A 19,878-nucleotide genomic window follows, 5' to 3' on the forward strand; every position below is an offset into this window, starting at 1 on the left:
GAGTCTTGAAGTACAATTATTCTCAAGCACCATAGCTAATGCTTCCTCTGTTTGCCGCATGCTATTTGGGAATTAAATCGCTTTGCAGAGAAGAATCTTGTTCAAACATTCATTCACACAATCTTTGTCACAGTACAAATACGGTAATGGTTTGCCAGGTCTTCTCTGCAGTACACATGGTAAAGGTACACTTACATTAAAAGGTGTTAACAAACTAGCTCTGAAGGCTTTATTTCAAAACAAGACAATACTCATTTGAGTCAAGGCAATCCAAATTCAACTATATAGGACTTATACTATGATCTGCAAGTTACCATTAACTAGATATTTTAACCGAGCATTACCACCATAAAATTATTTTTTGAATGGTTGTTCATATAATTTCAGAGCAGATTATGTCTGATATTTAAATATCTTTTTGTAACATTTTTTTGCAACTACAGCATTCTTTACAAGCTACTTAAAATTCAGGTATCTGAAATTACATTTCTGTTTCTATTTCTCTTTATCTAAAACAACATTCCTACAGATATTAATATGTCAAATAACAGAGGGGGGGACATTCCTCAAGAAGTGTAGAAGAATGCAAGTACAGTTGTACCTTGGAAGTTGAACAGAAGTCCGTTCGACTTCCAAAATGTTCGGAAACCAAAGCGCGGCTTCCGATTGGCAGCAGGAACCTCCTGCAGCCAATTGGAAGCCGTGGAAGCCTCGTCGGACGTTCAGCTTCCAAAAATAGTTCACAAACCAGAACAGTCACTTCCAGGTTTGCAGTGTCTGAGAGCCAAAACATTCAATAACTAAGCTGTTAAAAAACAAGGTACGACTGCACATATTACACACACCGCTTTATTACGATCCATAGATCCAAAATACACAGCACAACAATAGTATATATCAACAGTTATTAAGGTGTAAGATTGGCCTTGCTAGCCAACAGAGGAGCTTTAGCTTCTTGTCCTTTTGGCTAAGATCAAGTGCAGTACATATTACAACTTATTACAACCACAACATAAAATAATGGATGTATATGGTCACAGGAGATCCTAGCCTCATAGGAAAAAAAGATCTAACCACACAACACTTTAACTGTTGTTGAGACTGGAGCCTGCAAGGGATGCCGAATCTGAAGCTTAAATGGTTATTAAGCAGTGATGTAGCCTATATAACTCCAAGTTTTGTCTAACAGGTGGGAACCATGACAGGCGTGGCTAATCTGCAGCACTCCAAATATAGTTCGGTTCCAATTTGCATCAGCCCCAGGTGGCACAGCCCATGATCAGAGATGATGGGAGCTGGAATTCCATTACATCTGAAGAGCCGCAGGTTAGCTACCACTGAACTATGGAGTAAAAAACCAAATGGCTTATTGCATAGCAACAAGCTGCAGGGGTAATGCAGTAAGACCTTCCACTGATGGGGATTCCTCTTTCTTGCCAGAAACCTGTGTCTCTTTCAGCCTCCACTCTAGTAGTGGGTGGTGTGGTAGGGCACTTGGTGTGATGCTCACTTGACCTCTGGGCTGGTTGCATCCCTGCTGTTTACAGGAAGTGGAGGTACAAGGCACAACTGAGGTCCGCACAGTATAAATGTGTCAACAACTGGTCGTATGTTAACTTAGCATGAGGCATGTAACCACTTGGTTAGTTTTTTTTTGCTAGCATTCTCCCCACTACCTGGCAGCAACAACTTGCTATGCTTTTCCATCTGATCAGAAATCCAGGAGAGTTAAGGTGTGGTTCTTTCGGCCATTTGACTGAATAGCTCGCCAAGTGGCTACTTGCCTCACTAACTGCTTTCTCCCCAGAATAAACCTTGGCACACCAAGAAAGAAAAAGAAAAGAGAATACACATAATATTTCTAAATGCTTTCGAGGGGGAATTGCACAGCAAAATCGCGTGAGATCATGACAACCAAAATGATTTTTAAAAAAGGGGTGTCCTGGCCTGGGACACTTGCAAGGTATGGAATCCCCTACCCTGCCTTTTTCTGTATTTTGCCAGACCAAAGGTGGCAACCCTACTCAGACGGTTATTGTGAGGATAAAATGGGAAGGGGAAGAACCATGCATGTGACCATGAGATCTCTGCAGGAAAAGTGGGGTATAAATGTAATGTACGAATCATAATAAATGTTAGATGCAGAAAAATCTTGCATGCGTAAACATTAAATTATCTATATGTGCAAATGAAAGAGCTATGTGGATAAATGCCTATGCATCTGTTTTCTTGCACAAGATTGCCTCTAGGGAACATTTGTTCTTGAAGGTCAATATAAAGATAAAGCATAAGTAGTCTGGATAATGCTGTAGCTGGCATTATGTGAGTGCCACTTGCGTTTCATCTTCACAAAAGACGAGGAACGTACTTTACAGCATTATGTGGGCCGCCCTCAATTTTTAAAGACTGAACTAGTGAGTGGGGATATTTGTACTACAAAGGGGCTTATTATGGTCAGTTGAGTCCAAGTGGGTGATATCCTACGTTACCAAATCATTCAAGCTTCATAAACAGAAAGCCTTCCTAATAAAGTAACCAATTTGGCAATTATTTCTATCAGTCAATTAAATATTTCCCCTCCCCATACCGCCACCAGGAACACCAAACAACAATAAGCATGAAGCAACACACACTGAAAAATGTGGTGTTCTATAATCAACAATAAAAAACCCAAAGAGTCAAATTCCAATCCTGCAAAAGATTAATTGCAGAACTTGCATGTTGACAGATTCACAGGAATTCCATTTAGCAAGAAGGGTAATTACACTATTATTTAAGTCCCATGGAATTATTTTGTACACAGTGCCAAGTTTTGAAATCTTATTTTTTTTATTTATATTGTTTGCAATCTTCTCCATGAAGCATACAATTACTGGAAATAGAAAATGCCTATTTTTAATTTAGAATGAGATTCCCTAGATCAGGCTGGGGAAACTGTAGCCCACCTGATGTTGGTGCACTGCAAGCACCCCTGACCACTGGCCATGTTGTCTGGGGCTGATGGACACTGGAGTCCAAAAACATCCAGAATGCCATTCATTATTCTATAGCTTGACCAATCTAGCAGTACATTAAGTACAACGATGCATGTTTAACTCAACATTTTTTTTCTACACTAGGGGCTGCTGCACCCCTGCTTGCTTCACTTGCCAGCCACACCTACCCTCCACTCCACCCCCAAACCTAGCCAACCCACCCTAAGACCTTGGCAAAAAACCTTTATACTGGGCAGCAGCCAGGCAGGTTGAAGAGTTGGCCAATGTGCAGTGGCAGAAAGTGAGTGGCTTTATCTTCTTTTGCCCACCTTGGGCATTCCCTCCTGTCCCTGAAGTCATCACAGGGAGCAGGCTGGGCATAGCCTAAGAATTCGGCGGGTATCCCTAGGCATGTTCCCTAACCCTACATGCTACGGACACATTCAATGCCTGGGATGCAGTGGCATCAATGGCAGCAAGGGATCTGCAGCCTGGCTAGCTAGCTAGCTGCCGCTTCTGACCACCTTTCTCGTTACTGTGCTGCTCCTTCTGCATCCGATTTGGCCATTTGTGATGCAGATCTCTAGGTCACCTGGGGAAGAAGAAGGTGGCCAGGGGGTCCTGGCCTTTCCCCGTGCACCCAGGCCTTCCTTTAACACTCTCCAAAACACTTTTTTTCATTGTCACCTTCTGTTTGCTTCTCACCCAGCTAGCATGGGAGAAAAAGGCCCACTTCCTTGCCCACTCTCCCCTATGTATGCACACTTACTCAGTCACCAGTGTGACAATGGACCATATAGCAAATCTAGTACAGAGAAATTTCTTGCCCCAAGTAATAAGATTACAGCAATATAACAACAAATAATGATTAAACAGAACATTTATTAACAATCAAGTCAAAGTGTTGGGCCTTAGCTCCAACTTTCTTATATAAACAAGTCACTAATCCTAGCCCTCTTGGTTATATAACCATTGATAGTATCAACTTTTGAGATCAACTGAGTTGGTCAATTTCTGAGTATAACTTAGTCAGATACTACCCAACGTGTTGCTGGTTTCAACTTTTGAATTAAAGAACCACTGTCTCTCTTTCATAAAAATTCATTTTGAAATATTATCCTCTCAGTTCTAGGTAGTTTTACAGCAAATTTGATCCTGCTAGAAGATAACCATAAGGGCCAAATATTTGATTCACCCATCATTGCTGTTCTCCTCTTTCTCTGATGAAATCAAGCGTCCAGGTTTAAGAAGATAACTGTGCCTTCCACTTTTCCTCATTATATTTCAAGCAATTTCCTTCCCAACCCACTTTCAGTATCAGATCCAGGCTGGGGATAAAATTGCTTGAAGCACGAGATCACACAGCAAGGCAAAGCAAGAGTCATGGTAGGATCTGGCTGTTCTCAGCACGGGCCCCATTTCATGTTTTAAAAAGAGATTTGTCCCCAGCTATGCATGTGATTGAGTGGTCAGACACATTAACACATATATTGGTGGCACAGAATGCGGATGTTTAGTTGAGAAAAACGGATCTACCAGAAAGATCACTGCTGGGAAATTTTTTGAACTAGGCACAACATGGCTCATAGCAGATGATAAGTTGTGCGTGTTTTGTTTCTCAATTTGATCCTTTTACACAGTTTTGCTTATATAGTGGTATTTTATGCAGTTATTTTTACTGACTAGCAGTTATTTTTACTGATCATAGTTTAGTAATTATTTATTGTAATTGTGAATTTCTGTTTAATTGTCATTTGCTGATGTTTTGAGAGTTAATTTTATTGTGTACTGTTATATTCTAATAGATTATTGAATATTACTTTTTGGTATAAGTCATTCCATTTTAAAGTTATGTTTTATTATGACTTTTTGTATTGGATCAGATTATTGTAATGTGTGTGTCCTTTGTTGTGTATTTTGTTACTATACACTTCCTTATATAGAAAGATGATATACAAATTAGAAGTGGAACGGAATGGAATTCTCTTAAAACAATAACAGCCAAGGTTACTCCTGAGAGATCTTGCAAAAATTTTGCAGAGCACAAAAAAGCATAATGGGGTGTGTGTAAAAAGACCTTTAATATTTTATACAATTTTATACACTATCAAGCTTCAGGCACATATGCTGATGTGTCAGAAAACTGGAAAGAAGCATTTTGTTTTTCCTTCTCTTGTATCTCAGTAACTTTTATACACTGGCTTAATTTGTAAGTCTAGTATGAGAAGAGTAGATCTGATAAATGTACTCTTGGGAATTATGTCACATTCCAGATGATTGCTTAGCCAGCATAAAATTATAAGCAGCAACCTGATTATACTTTGTAAAAAGCATTAGAGTTATGTCACTGCCACTTAAGCATGCTAAGTAACCTGAAGAAATTAAGCAGGTCTCCATAATGGCATCTAGAAGTTGAAGTTGCAGAGTTTTTTTAAATCATTGCAAACTTTTAAAAAGTAATAGGTAAAATTTACTGTTATAAATTAGATCTGTTAATAATGGAATTACAAATAGTCATCAGCGGGAAAAGTTTGAGAACCACTGCTTTATTATGTTCAAATGTTTCATATACATTCTCTCAGACATCCCAGCTATCAGTCTGCATGGTAGGTCAGTACAACTGTCCTCACATTACAGGTTTGGTGGCCAATCCAAGAGAGAATAGCTTGCATTGATATCACTAAGTGGCCTTGAGAAGAGGTGAGACTGAATCAAAGCTTTCTCTATTCACAATATTAGTCAGGCACCTGGAAGTGGTTATAAGGTGGCCGGGGAAGCATTTGAGGCAATCCAGTATTAAATTAAAGATGAAATGCTATCAATGGCCTGGCTCCATCTACATCATGGTTTCCCAAATTTTGGGTCTCCAGCAGTTTTTGGACTACAACTTCCATCATCCCTAGCTAGCAGGACCAGTGGTCAGGGGTGATAGGAATGGTAGTCCAAAAACAGCTGGAGATCCAAGCTTGGGAAACACTGATCTACATCAATACTTTGATGAGATTGACAGAGTTACTGAAGGAGTTTCACATTACGCAGAAGAAAATTAGCAAGTGTCGCACATGCATGATTGTGTCCTCAAAAAGTGACGCCTCAAAGGATCAGTATCCATGAATTGAAACTGCCACGCACAATCCCCTGTGGAGTTCTGCTCCACTTTAGTACATGTTAATCCACTGCATGCGGGGGGGGGGGGGACAACTTGCAGATACTGTTGGTCTTGTTGCTATGCCAGTTTAGCACCACCCTAGATGCTTTTAATTGTATTTTTACAAACATGCTGTGAACCACCTGAATGAAGATTGTGGGCCACTGGATGCCCACGGGCCACAATTTGGGAAACCTTGCTTTCGTGTATGCAAGGATGCAAAGGAGACAGTCTAAACTTTATAATGATTCCCTGCCAGAAATATTTGTAATCTTGCGACTGTAACCCACAGAATTCTAAAGATATGGGGGGGGGGGAGCTGTAATACATACATCTCTAACATATACCAGAGGGATCACTAATGTAATTGTTTCAAAAATTGGCAGGTTCTCTCTTTTCACCTTGTAAGCCTATCACCATGGAAACTAAATGGTTCTTAATAGCATCCCTTATGGCAACTGCTGTTTCTTGAGATGCAGGTGGGGGACTATACTGAACCTTTGTGTTTTTTTTACTGTATGCACTTTCATCACTTCCACACAGTGCTGTTCTGTGACTAATACTCAGCTTAATCAAAGCACTTTTATTAAAAGGGGGTAACTTTTCTTTAAAGAGAGAGAGATATTTAGTGTCAATATTAAAAAGCACCACTGTTGTTGTTTTTAAAAAGAGCTCTTGTTTTGAAATCAGACAGTGTGTAATAGAATTCCAGATTCATAGCACATAAAAATGAACACACAATAGAGAAGTACTTCTGCTGGATTGAAGGAAAAGAGAGAAAGAGAAAGAGTGTACGCACGCACAGTGGAGAAGGCAACATACTGAAAGGGAAGGTATTACGGGTTTTTGGTTGACCTCTACAATACATAGTTTTGCTGATCCATAAGCAGGGCACTGCTGGATCAGAACACAGACGGTGGCCAACCAGATGCTCTCAATGTTGTAACTTTAGCTAGTGTGCAGTAACAGACTTAGGACAGGAAATCTTAGGTTTAAACCCAATACAGTGGTACCTTGGTTCCCAAACTCAATCCATTCTGGAAGTCCGTTCCAAAACGTTCGCAAACCAAGGCACGGCTTCTGATTGGCCCCAGAAACAATGCCGACAGCCGGAACAGACGTTCGGCTGCCAAGCCATTTGGGAACCAAGGTACCACTGTATCAGCTTTGACATGGAACTCAATGGGTTGCCTTGAGCATGTCGCTGTTTTGCAACCTAAACTATATCACAGGATTGGGCTGAGGATTTAAAGAACTACAACAACAACAAGTGACTTCAAGAGTGTCGTGGTGAACTGCACAGAGGGAGGGGAATACAAATCAAAAGCTTTTACAAAAAAACGTTTCACATAGAACAAACACACATTTTGACAAGAAATAGTGATTACACCAAAGCTGTTTGTAGGAAGGGCTCAGTTCAACCTCCTGCTTCCTCTACCAAAGAGAATTGACTTTGTCAACAATTTGTTAACCAGGGTTATGCACAAGCATCAGCTAAATCAGGCAGGGACAAGTATCTGACTGCGTGGGGCTCATCATCTAGCAAGGGATGTGTGCTGATGCTTACTTATTATGTCTATATATGCCTCACTGGATTGAGACAGCTACATATAAAGCAGGACTGGATTTCAGATATAAATCAACAAGCTTAATACAGTAAAACTCATCCCACAATGCCATACAAATGTCACACAGCACTCACACAGTGCTAGCTTTTCAGCTGGGAGTCTAAAATTAGAAAACTGCTGGTATCTCTGAAAATCATTAATAGTGAAATGTATCTCATCTCAGTTGCTCTTATAAGCTTCTGTTCAAAAGGAGCTTGTAAACAGGACTGTTCATTTGTGTATCTGTAAATCCAGGAAATGCTATTTTTAAAGGCAGGAGGTCAGGCACACACTGCAAAATTTAGGCTTCTTTGGAATATATATATTTCACACTGGGTTCTTTTATTCAATTTTGAAATACTCATTTATTGCAAGGTGCTTTATTTCTGTAATATTCTAAAGTGCATCCAGTAATGGCACATTTTAGAGAGAACACAGGCTTAAGGAAGTTTCTAGGAAGCAAAAGAGCAACCACATAAGGGCACTCATTGTTTATAATTGGCTTTGAAAGAGCGCAGCAGTGGGAAGTGATGAGATGGATTCTGTCAGACTCTGCTTTGCAAAAAGATCCAGGTTAGGAGGTCTCAGCCGGGCATTTCCGAGGCTCCAACTTAAAACCGAACACATTAGTGGCATGAGAGAAGTGGAGATGGACAGGTGGGGGGGGGGGGAGAATACTTATCACTTGTGTCCCCTTTAGTCATTACAGTAATACAAACCCTACAGAGTGATAAGCTGCTGACTAACAGATTTACTAGAAAGCTGACCTGCACATTTCCTCATCTAGTGGATAAGGGACTGACTGTGACAAGCTGACAGAGCAATGACAGCTAGACAGAAAGGCCCAGTGACTGGGAAAAAGCTCAAGCACTGCGGGAGGAGATGAGACGGCACTGTTACATCAGTATATTGAAGTGTCTCGTGGTTTAAAATGATAATTAGATATAAAGCCACAACGAAGGGCTTATTGGGAATCCAGAAGTTAATGCTGCTTTAGAGAAGCTTTATTCGGGGAATGCTACTAAACATTACGAGGCAAGGGCAAGGCATTTAAGGGATCTCTCGACTTTCCTGAGCTCCTTCACCTACTCTTCACCTGAGTTGGAGAAGGAAAAGCTTCCTTTGGGCAGTAAAATTAACTCTCATTAACATCCTACAGTCCTCTGGAAGAGTTTCTGTTCTATTTACCTTGCCTTGTCTCTCTAGGGTGCTGAACTATTTGAAGTAGAAGTATAACCTTGATTAGAGAGGCATGCTCATTCTCTTCACTACAGAAATTAAATTATTATTATTATTATTATTATTTATTATTATTTTGTAGTAATTATGTTAAACATTTAAAATGCTCTGTCAAGTAATGGGGGGAGGGAATTTCACAAAACCTAGGATGAAAATGGACTTATCTGCAAGAGCTGTATTTGTTTCTTAACTCATGCCTGTGCTATTCATATATAAAAGGTGTGTGCATTTAATTAATTAATGTGGATAAGGGGAGGTGAACCTTGCCACGCTACCATTTTTCTTCTAGCCCAGCTCTGATGCTGTGAATGAGTTGACCTGGAAGTAAGCATATGGGCACCCAAAACAGCCTTACACAGAGTCAGACCCTTGGTCCATCTAGCCCAGGATTGTTGACCCCCAACTGCGAAAATCTCTCCAGCATTTTCAGCAGAAGTCTTTCCCATCACCAAGAACAAGGTCCTGGATGTGCCAAGGACTAAACTTGGAACCCTCTGCTTGCAACAGAGGTATTCTGCCACTGACTGAGCTATAGCCCTTAAGGCAACAGAGCACAGGGACATATGGAAGGGGAAAGCATCACTGATTGCCCCTTCTGGTATGGAAATTAGACATTTTCCACCTGCTTTTTCTGATTATCACCCTGACCCACCTACAATACTTCAGCTGTCAGTGCGGGAAACAGATCAGGGCCTCCAATAAGGATCTAACATGCAAGTGCCGCATGCAACACACAGGGACAAACACACCCATATTTCTACAGCCAGTCCTGGTGCAGAGCTCGTTGAAAAATTAGGGTCATTTTTGACTACTGGGAGAACAAACTGCTTGACTTTGCTTTCTGTAACTTACTGACTTTTAAAAGTATCCCAAACCCATCTGACGCCTCAGTCCAGATACATTCCCCATCTCCTAACATATTTAATATTAAAGTGATTTTCTTTTGTTTAATTGCAGCTTTAAAGTGGTGACACTGAAGACCGATGTATTTCCTAGTTTGGGGAGATGGGAGTGGAGGGAACAAAACCAAGACAAAATTTCTTGGGTGGGTGCCCTCAGCAAACCACTTTCCAATATATTAATTACAGTAAGCACTGAACTGTAGCTAACAGAGTTTCACTTATATACAGAGTTCAATGAGTACTGTACATTAATTAGGCCCCAGAGAGATGGGAGACCTTTTCACTATTTTACTTATACTGTATAACTAAAGGATTGACACACAGAGGGTCAGATTTTTAACATTCACAAACCTAGGTATTTATTTAAGCTTAGGATGTTGGACTGTAGCTGCAGGATATTGGAAATCAGAGATACTGATGCCCTTGTAGTTATTCACTAGAGCAGTCTTTCCTACTGTTCTAGTTTGATTTGTAATCTAGAATAAAGCAACATGACGCAATTCAGTGTGTGTTCAGAAAGCCAAACATCAGACACAGAGCTTGCTAATATACTGGAATATTAAGCAGGTAGCACCAGTAAGAACACAGCATTGCTCATTCCAGTGTAACTGATTAGGAGGTAGGTTCTCATCTCAGTTCAGCTTGCATAGCTTTATTGATCAGAGCCACATAGACGGAGCAGATATCTGCCAGTAGCTTTGCAGCAAGTGTGCCTTATTTTCTATATATAACTTGCCTTATTCCAATGAAGAAGCCAAGAGAAAAGGGAAACACAGCATCATAGGTGTTTAAAGTGTGATTGTCTAAATCAGAGCTTTCTATGTTGGTGACACACTTTTTAGGCATGCAGCATTTCAAGACACAGCAATTCAGTTTTACTAGCAATCTGGAGGTTCAAATAACCCCTTTCCAGATCCGGAAGGAGCGTGGGTAGCGTTTGCATGGCACACACTGCAGTCAACACACTAACGTGTCACGATACACGCTTTGGAAAGCTCTGGTCTAAATAATAATAATAATAATAATAATAATAATAATAATAATAATAATACATTTTTTCAGAACAAGCTACGCCTAGGATTGTGCTGACGGCTCACTTGAAAAAACAGGTAGCTACGATTCTATATGCATTCAATCCCAAAGAAACTCTGAATTAATTAACCAGTGTAATTATGCAAATTGAATAACTGGCATGCTCTTTTATTTTGCCAGTCTTAAAAGAGAACAATTGCAGAGCACAGGAAATGCAGCCCAACTACTAGAAATGTTATTCTGCCACCTTTGTGACTTCTGACATTTCAGCAGAGCCTGCCGACTTATTCCCAAGCATATTTTCACAGCCACAAGAGACAGAAATTTTTAAGAGAGTTAAACCCATTACAACATTCTGTGCTTTTTCAGCTCTCAAACAGAACTGTGGTACACACATGGCCCTTTCAAACCCACCTCTGCCCTGGTGAAGGAAAGCTCCATTCCTCCTTCCCTGAGAAAGGACTGTACCTATCATCTCACTCATCATCTCTCCATACTGATCCCTGACCATACCTTGTCAAGATCCAGCTACAGCCATGTAACATACAATTTGATCGAACACCAACATTAAGGGAGTATAGCCATATGCAGGCACATCTGTTTTATATGGTCCTTCCTTTAAAAAAAAAACCCAACCTCAAAGAAAAGAGGTATATAAATTTATTAAATAGTTATAATAAATTAACGTCCCCAAAAGTGGATATGGGCAAGTACATACCGTATATTTACACAAGGCAAGATATATGGCCATATAATGCTGTGCAAAGCATAGCAGCAGATAAATAGAATCAAATCAATTTAATAAGCTCAGCAAATTGTCCTAGAAAAAGGAATACTGGAAGACAGAGTAATACTGCTCTCACACAGGTCTGCCATTTTATGCCTATATTCTGTTAAAAATGCCACATCAACTTTGTAATCTCCAGACAAAGGATAGTTCTCAGTGCTAATTGCATTATAATAAAACCTCCCCCTTCTTCCAACCATTCTCACATTAACAACAAAGCTAATTGCCCCTCCGAGAAATGAGAGGCAATCTGTAGGTAGCATCCAGTATAGCGTAATAATTCTTCCTAATGCATACTCTTAACCTGGATTACTCAAAACAGATTTAGCAGATTTTTGCCTCGCCTTAGGCCTCACTAACAAGATAACAGGGAAAAGCATATGACATTTGGGCCTTTTAGCTAGTGCAGGGGGGGGGGGGAGAATCTAAGTAATGCCAAGGCTTTGCATGATTGAGATGCTGTAAAATAATAACAATAGAGTTTGGATTTGGATTTGATATCCTGCCTTTCACTCCCCTTCAGGAGTCTCAAAGTGGCTAACATTCTCCTTTCCCTTCCTCCCCCACAACAAACACTCTGTGAGGTGAGTGGGGCTGAGAGACTTCAAAGAAGTGTGACTGGCCCAAGGTCACCCAGCAGCTGCATGTAGAGGAGCGGAGACACGAACCCGGTTCCCCAGATTACGAGACTACCGCTCTTAACCACGACACCACACTGGCTCTCAATAAAGGTTGGTAACCCATGCTTTGTACATTTGCTGGTGTACTGGTGCTGAATACCTACGGAGCAGCATGAGTACCACTTCAACCTTTATTGTGGCAGTGCACACAGAAGCTACCAAATTTATTGGTTCCTAAAAGTCAATCCTTTCAGTTGGAATTGCTACATATGGCGGCCTTATTCCTTTAAAAACCACACACACCACTCTTGTAGTAACTGTTTACAAGTCTCAGAAGGAATACGGTCTTCACAGTCCTAAAGCAGCAACAAGATTCTGGTTCTCTCGTTAACTGTAATACCACCATGATTTTAGTGTTACACAAATAAGCCTCTAATTCCTTGCACTCCTTTCTCCCCATAGTCTATCTTGCAATTCCTCTTCTGCAGCAAATTATAGCTTTCTCGGTTCCAATGCAACAGCAAACTATGGTTTGCTGCAAAAGTGAATGTGCAAGGTGACATAGCGAGAACATGAGTCCCATGCTCATTCTTGCAATGTCAAAGCAACAGTTTGTCTGAACTGAGCCACACTTTTTAGGGAACGTGTGAAAATCTGAAGTAGTAAGAATAACGCCAACATTGATATCCAAAAGAGGTATCAAATTTGTTTATAATCTCAGAAATAGCTCGGAAACAGGGATAGGGCCATAGGTCTGTGACACAGCACACATTTTGCATGCATAAGGTCCCAAGGTCACCCCCATGCATCTCCTGTTGACCTGGAGTAGCAAGAGCCCTTTGTACCTGAGAACCTGGAAAGTCACACCTAATCAGAATAGACAATACAGTAGAACCTCTATTTGTGACCATAATCAGTTCCAGAGGTCCGTCCGGAGGTCGAAACGGGTCGCTGGGAGAGGCGCTGTTGTGCGCAGAGGCAGGCAGCAATTCCCGCTTCTGCGCATGTGCAAACAGCGATTGCCCGCTTCTGCACATGTGCGAACGGCGAATGCCACTTCTGCGCATGCGCAAACGGTGGCCAATCTGCTGGTTACTTCCAGGTTTGCTGCAGTTGCGACTTGGAATGACCGTAAGAAGAGGCAGTGGTAAGTAGAGGTTTGACTGTACTGAATTAGAGAGACAGTGTCTAACCTGAGGTTTGAGTCAGCTCCCAGTACAGTGGTACCTTGGTTTGCAAACAGTCTGGTTTGCATACATTTTGGGTTACAAACACGTCAAACCTGGAAGTGTGTGTCCCAGTTTGCAAACTTTTTTTGGATTACAATCCAATTTTTTTGGATTTTGAACAAAATGTTTTTGGAGGCCCCATTGGCGAAAGCGCACCTTGGGTTACAACCTGTATTTGTTTATGAACGGACCTCTGGAATGGATTATGGTTGTAAACCAAGGTACCACTGTACTGAGTCTACAGCTATATCGGAGGGTTCTTCCCCGCAAGGTTGCACAGTGGCAGCACTCACCAGGTTTTGCAAATGGCAGCACCTGCCTGCCTGGCACTGAGCGCTGGTGGACAGAGGGGACATAAAGGAGGTCAAGGCTGGGCCACTGGCAGAGGACCCTGCCAGCTTCTTTAGGATGCTGCATGGTGATGCCAGGCCTGGCTCTGACTCTTCCTCCTTATTTATTTAATAAATTATATATACTGCTCGGTTGTAATAAGACCTCTGAGCACTTTACAAGAACTAGTAGGATTATCAATAAAAATCCGTTAAAGGTAAAGGTAAAGGTACCCCTGCCCGTACGGGCCAGTCTTGCCAGACTCTGGGGTTGTGCGCCCATCTCACTCAAGAGGCCAGGGGCCAGCGCTGTCCGAAGACACTTCCGGGTCACGTGGCCAGCGTGACATCGCTGCTCTGGCGAGCCAGAGCCGCACACGGAAACGCCGTTTACCTTCCCGCTGGTAAGCGGTCCCTATTTATCTACTTGCACCCGGAGGTGCTTTCGAACTGCTAGGTTGGCAGGCGCTGGGACCGAGCAGCGGGAGCGCACCCCACCACAGGGATTCGAACCGCCGACCTTTCGATCGGCAAGTCCTAGGCGCTGAGGCTTTAACCCACAGCGCCACCTGCATCCCTAAAAATCCGTTAGCAACAAGTAATTAAAGCATTTAAAAGATAATTAAAATCTCTCTGTCTATGTGTCTCTGTCTCTGTCTCTCTCTGTGTGTGTGTGTGGATAGGCTTGCCCAAACAAAAAGAAAGCTTCAAGAATGTGCAAGGCACCTTCCAGAAAACAGACAGCAGGTGTTCCTCCCTTGATGTGGAAGATACTATCCATAAAGATGCAACACCCATCATGCTGAAAAATGAGCGTTGAGTACCAACGCACTTAGAGAGTACAGCATGCACTCTGTGCAACAGTCAGTGCAACTGCTTCTTTCTAGAGCCATTCCTCTTCTTCCAGGAGAAAATATGTGGCATACACAATAAACAACACTCATGCATTCCATACATTTCTGTCTCTGAAAAGAAGTGGGGTTCCGAATCACCTCTTGGTGATGGAACTATACATGTAGGGTCAAGTTTTCACTCGTACGTTTCCTTGCTGTTTAGAAGGACACATATTCTATTCTTTCCCATGAATATGGGCAACTTCTGCAGGTGTGGGGATCTGGATCAGTCACATCTCTAATGTAAGCATTTACATTAATATCTCTTTATAATCAGTGGCATGCAGTTAGCCATTTACTAACCGGTGGAAACTGAAACTACCACCCAGAAACACCATTGTCAACCTTTTAAAAGGTTAGAAAGAAGCCAGCCCAGTAAGCAGCTTTCCACGTGTAACCTTAATTAGCATATGGCTATGCCACGTGAAAGCACACCCCTATACTTACTTTTTCGTCCAGTGATCTCATGGGTTTAATTGTATCACTTTGCTGGATATCACCCAGTACCTTCGTAAGATTGCTTTAAAGGAGTGTTTCCCAAACCTGGGTCTCCTGTTGGTTTTGGACTACAACTCCCATGATCCCTGACTAGTGGTCAGGGATGATGGGAATTGTAGTCCAAAACAGCTGGGGACCCAAGTTTGGGAAACCCTGCTCTAAAATATGTTGACAAAGATAAACGATTTGCTCAAAGGCCACCTAGTGAGCATCTAACCTCAGCATACCTCCTCCCAATTAAAATAATAACAATCCTGTATTTCAGGATACACTACCAGTTCACACCAGTTCTATCGAAAATGTGAATGCAAATTAAGAGTCGAATGCCACAACAGTATTATAGCATGGTATTTTACCAACGTTTAAACTGCACATTCATCAATAATGGTAATTTCTTACTACACTGAATATGTGCAAATGGCTTATTATGAATGAGCAGTGTATTAGTGCACACTGTCTGATCATTTCCTCAATATCATCGTACTAAACTCAGTTTGATATAAAGGGATCCTACTGCTGAATAGGCTGAAGGAATGAATAATTTAATCTGGTAGAATACGTTTCACAAATTTAAGGTTTTATATACATTGTAATAGATGGGACACCAAAAAAATATATACATCCGCTTTAAAAATAGAGCTGATTAAAATGCATTGAAAAAGGTTCAGGGAAAGGATCTGCATTTGTGTTTTGGTCTAGTCCCCAGCACAAGGATGCACTCTTTCTGATTAGAGAATAATACAGGCTGCCTAGTGCTGAATAATAATTAACCATTTTTACAGCCACCACCTCCTGCTACCCATAATTGCAAGCAGACACACAACAAGGTTAAGTGAAAGACACAGAACTAAAGAATAGCCATATAAGAAGGCTTTTTTATTCATTGACTTATTAATTGACCCCAGTTAATAAAAGCATTAACTGCTAGCCATTTCCGAGATAGGTACTATGAAGTGCTTTATTGTACACCTCAGATAGGCTTAATTTTTTTTTAAAAAAAGGCGCTGATCCCCAAAACAAAATATAAACAAGATTTGTCTGATAATACATCCACTGAAAAAAGAGCACATGCAGAGAGACTGGTTGAATTGAATCAAGGTTTTGCTGTTAGCATGTAAAGCCCTAATGACCTAGAATCCAAGTACTTTACTATTAATTACATTATTATCGCACCATTCCTTGAAGGAACTTGAGGCGGCGTACATAGTGCTCCCCCTCCCCATTTTATCCTGACAACAACCCTGTGAGGTAGGCTAGGCTGAGAAGTAGTGACTGGCTCAAGGTTGCTCGGCCAGTCCTTGCCTGACAGTCTAACCCAGTGAGCTTCATGGCCAACCAGCAATTTGAACATTGGTCTCCAGGTCCCAGTCAAACACTAACTGCAACACCACATTAGCTCTAAGTGTTTAAGCAGTGCCTCCTTCAGTGGTTCTCAAGCTTTGGGTCCCCAGATGTTGTTGGAACACAACTCCCATCGTCCCTGACCACTGGTCATGCTGGCTAGGCATGATGGGAGTTGTAGTCCAACAACATCTGGGGACCCACAGGTTGAGAAACTCTGTAAGCTGTGCATTAAATCAGCAGGGAATGATGCCTGCTTTTTGTTCCATTTGTAGAAAGTCCTAGGGGAGCAGTAACACAAGACAGGGCATCTCAGTGGCTATGCCCAACTTAATGGAATTTCCTCCCGGGTATTTTCAGGGGACAAGGATAGTGAAAGCGGCTCAATCCCTGGTATCTGCACGAGTTAAATTTGCAGTATTGATAGCAAGCTAGGACAGTGGGGAGTAAGTCCCATGTTTCTGACCTCTCTCTTCCCAAGGCAAAGCTGTTTAAAACCTCAGAAGAGCACTTAACCATTATGACATAAACCTTGCTTGAGACACAGAGAGCAGCTGCCAAGTTTCTGTGCACAGAATAGATTAGCAAAATCCAGATTAGAAAAAATTTAGTGTACAACTAAAAAAAGCAATGCTTCATCCTGGTTGGTAAATATAGTAGCCCTTAAGCATTTAATGTGGATCTCTTTCTCCACCTCACACACTGCTTTACTGATGCATAGATACCAAAGCTAAAACTAAACAAAACGAAACACTAGAAGTCCCATACCATTTCAGCCACACTTCCGATATTGGGAATGGGGGAAAGGAAATCCCGCTCTTTCAAGAAAAATAATTTTCCCATCCACTTTAAGAATCTAGTATTGCCTGTCTTTACTGGCCACCTAAGTCTACTGTGAGGTTCTGGCTTCCCCAACCTGCTGCCTTCCAGATGTTTTGGACAACACTCATCATTCCTGATAACTGATGCTGTTAAGGCTGATAAGAGTTGTGCTCCAAAACGTCTAGAGGGCACCAAGTTGGGGAAGGCATACCAAGATTGCTGCTCCTTTCCTGAAATTATTTCCTGTTCCTCTAACAATCTTAACAACAACAAAAGTATTCTGACAACTTGCATCCAAGCACCAGCATTATACTCGGTGAATGAATACATGCAAACAACATTTAATTTGCTTGATTTACTCTGGCATTTCAGGTTCTGTGCCTAATTTTGTGGAACACACAGGCCTGATAACAGCTTGCACCCTGCTGCTGTCAACAGGTTCTTGAATTAAAGGATCTGAACAAAGAGGCAAAAATTCCCACGTGCAAAGTGTTGGTAGCAGTTGTCCAAACATCATGATTAGCACAGAAAAAGCCAAAAGGTCACTAGTACACCCTAGTGTCAAGATGACATATGAAATAGATGTCATTCATGCAAAGTTTTCTCCACCCCCAGACCTCCTTTCCTGTCCGTTTTGAACTCCTGCCTTGTTATTTTACTCTTGTTCTCACTTGAGGGAAAGAGGTTAGTCGGGAAACAAGCTTCAGGCACTTCCCATAACCTAAGAATCCAGCACTCCTTGTTTTGCTTCAGACACACCAAAGAAGGAAGCCTACAACTCACGCTGATTTTCCTCCACCCTACAAGAAACCCCATCGGACACAGGAGAATGCCAGTCAAGTTCATCAAAACCAAAGCAGGCGCACCATGGAATCCATAATGTATGCAGCAAAAGAATGGCCATTCCAGGATACATTCAACCTCTTCATGTATGATACAAAATAATAATTATTAATAAAACTCAGTAAATAATTATTTTAATTAATTAAAATACCCCAGATCACTGGGCTTAGAATGGAATTAGTAGGCATATGTGTCAAGTACAGGGATAATTCAGTCAACAGCTACTTCAATGAATCCACAGGACAACAACCTGGAAGCAATTCATCAGCTTTCACTTATAACCTGACCACATAAAGACAGAAGAGAATGGCAGTACAGTAGACGGATCACTTAGTAAGAACGTTTACAAATTCTCCAGAAAACCAAAAACAAGTTCCAAAGGTTTATACTAACTTGTGGATCACTTAATAAGAACGTGTTTTACAGATGTATACTGTTAGAAGTTGTGCTGTAGGTAGGGGAATACAGGGTTTCATAAAGTATTTCAAATGTATCTTAAAGAGGCTGCCTTAATTGTGCAATGAGGGTGGCAGTAGGGAATGCTATGGGATTTACAGGGAAAGTGTTTCATTCATATTGCCAAGTATCTTAAAACTAGGAAAGTATAAATAGGTTCCTTCTATTCTCAAGTTTCTGCAATTTGCTCCCCTTTCTCACAGACCACCCACATTTTGGAAGAATTCAATTGGATTAAACCCTTGGAAGTGAAATTTGTGAATGGTCATTTTACTGCCTGAATGGCTGACTATGCTTTATGTATTAGTATATGTATGACCCACTGAACACATGCGTGTGCTATTATGTTTATACTTGCAGTTCTGTACATTCGTAATAAAAATAAATATAAATTTGTGGTTGTGGTTTTATTCCAGTCTTCCATTTTAAACTGTGAATTGTTTTTTATTAGTCATAAATATTTCCTTCTATTACTTCAAGCCAGTGTTTTTCCAAGACTTCACACCCTTGGGGAACTCTTTCCACAGTGATTCATCTTGCCAAGCAACTCCTGCACGTTGGCGACAAAACTGTTATGTGTTACAAAGAATTCTGGCAATGAACTCTGTTCAATCTGGGTTCTGTGCCAGGCTTGCTGGGTGTAGATGTTATCCTACAGTAGGATACTCTCCGGATGTTATGGACTACAAAACCCATCATCCCTGACTATGCAGGCCGACGATGACAGACGTTGTAGTCCATGACATCTGAATGACATCACACTGGCTACCCCTGTCCTATAGAAACAGAGTGCAACCTAGATTCTATGTTTTGCTGCTTTCTGGCCTTCTGAACTGATGCCCTAGTAAATTATGCTACATACTATGTTAAAAAAATATAATTCACATGCTTTTGATTTTTAATCTAAATCTAAGACTTTATATAACTTGGCAAAGTATACTTTTATTCAAATAAAAGACAATGGGTTGTATTCAAGTAAGTCAAACTCTGAACAGACCCACAGTTAGTAATGATGAACTTATGTCTACTGATTTCAATGTGTATGTTCCAAGCATAACTTAGGTGGGTAGAATGGAATATAAAAGTCAAATGTTCTTACTATCCAGAGCCAATATGGGGCCCTGCAGATGTTGTGAACGACAACGCCCATCAGCACC

The 19,878-nt window shown here is 41.2% G+C and overlaps 1 protein-coding gene and 1 long non-coding RNA gene across 4 annotated transcripts in view; one reads left to right on the forward strand and one right to left on the reverse strand.

Moving 5' to 3' along the window:
* The window catches only part of CAMSAP2 (calmodulin regulated spectrin associated protein family member 2), a 184,858-nt gene that overhangs the window by 37,537 nt on the left and 127,443 nt on the right, over positions 1–19,878 (reverse strand). The window lies entirely within an intron of this gene.
* LOC310847541 lies at positions 1,098–18,873 on the forward strand. Its single transcript, XR_014565882.1, has 5 exons — positions 1,098–1,326; positions 9,927–10,014; positions 10,934–10,980; positions 14,552–15,004; positions 18,176–18,873. It is a non-coding gene; the product is annotated as an uncharacterized lncRNA (long non-coding RNA).

The sequence above is a fragment of the Podarcis gaigeae genome (genome assembly GCF_964106915.1).
Source record: "Podarcis gaigeae genome assembly, chromosome: 6".
NCBI lineage: Eukaryota > Metazoa > Chordata > Lepidosauria > Squamata > Lacertidae > Podarcis > Podarcis gaigeae.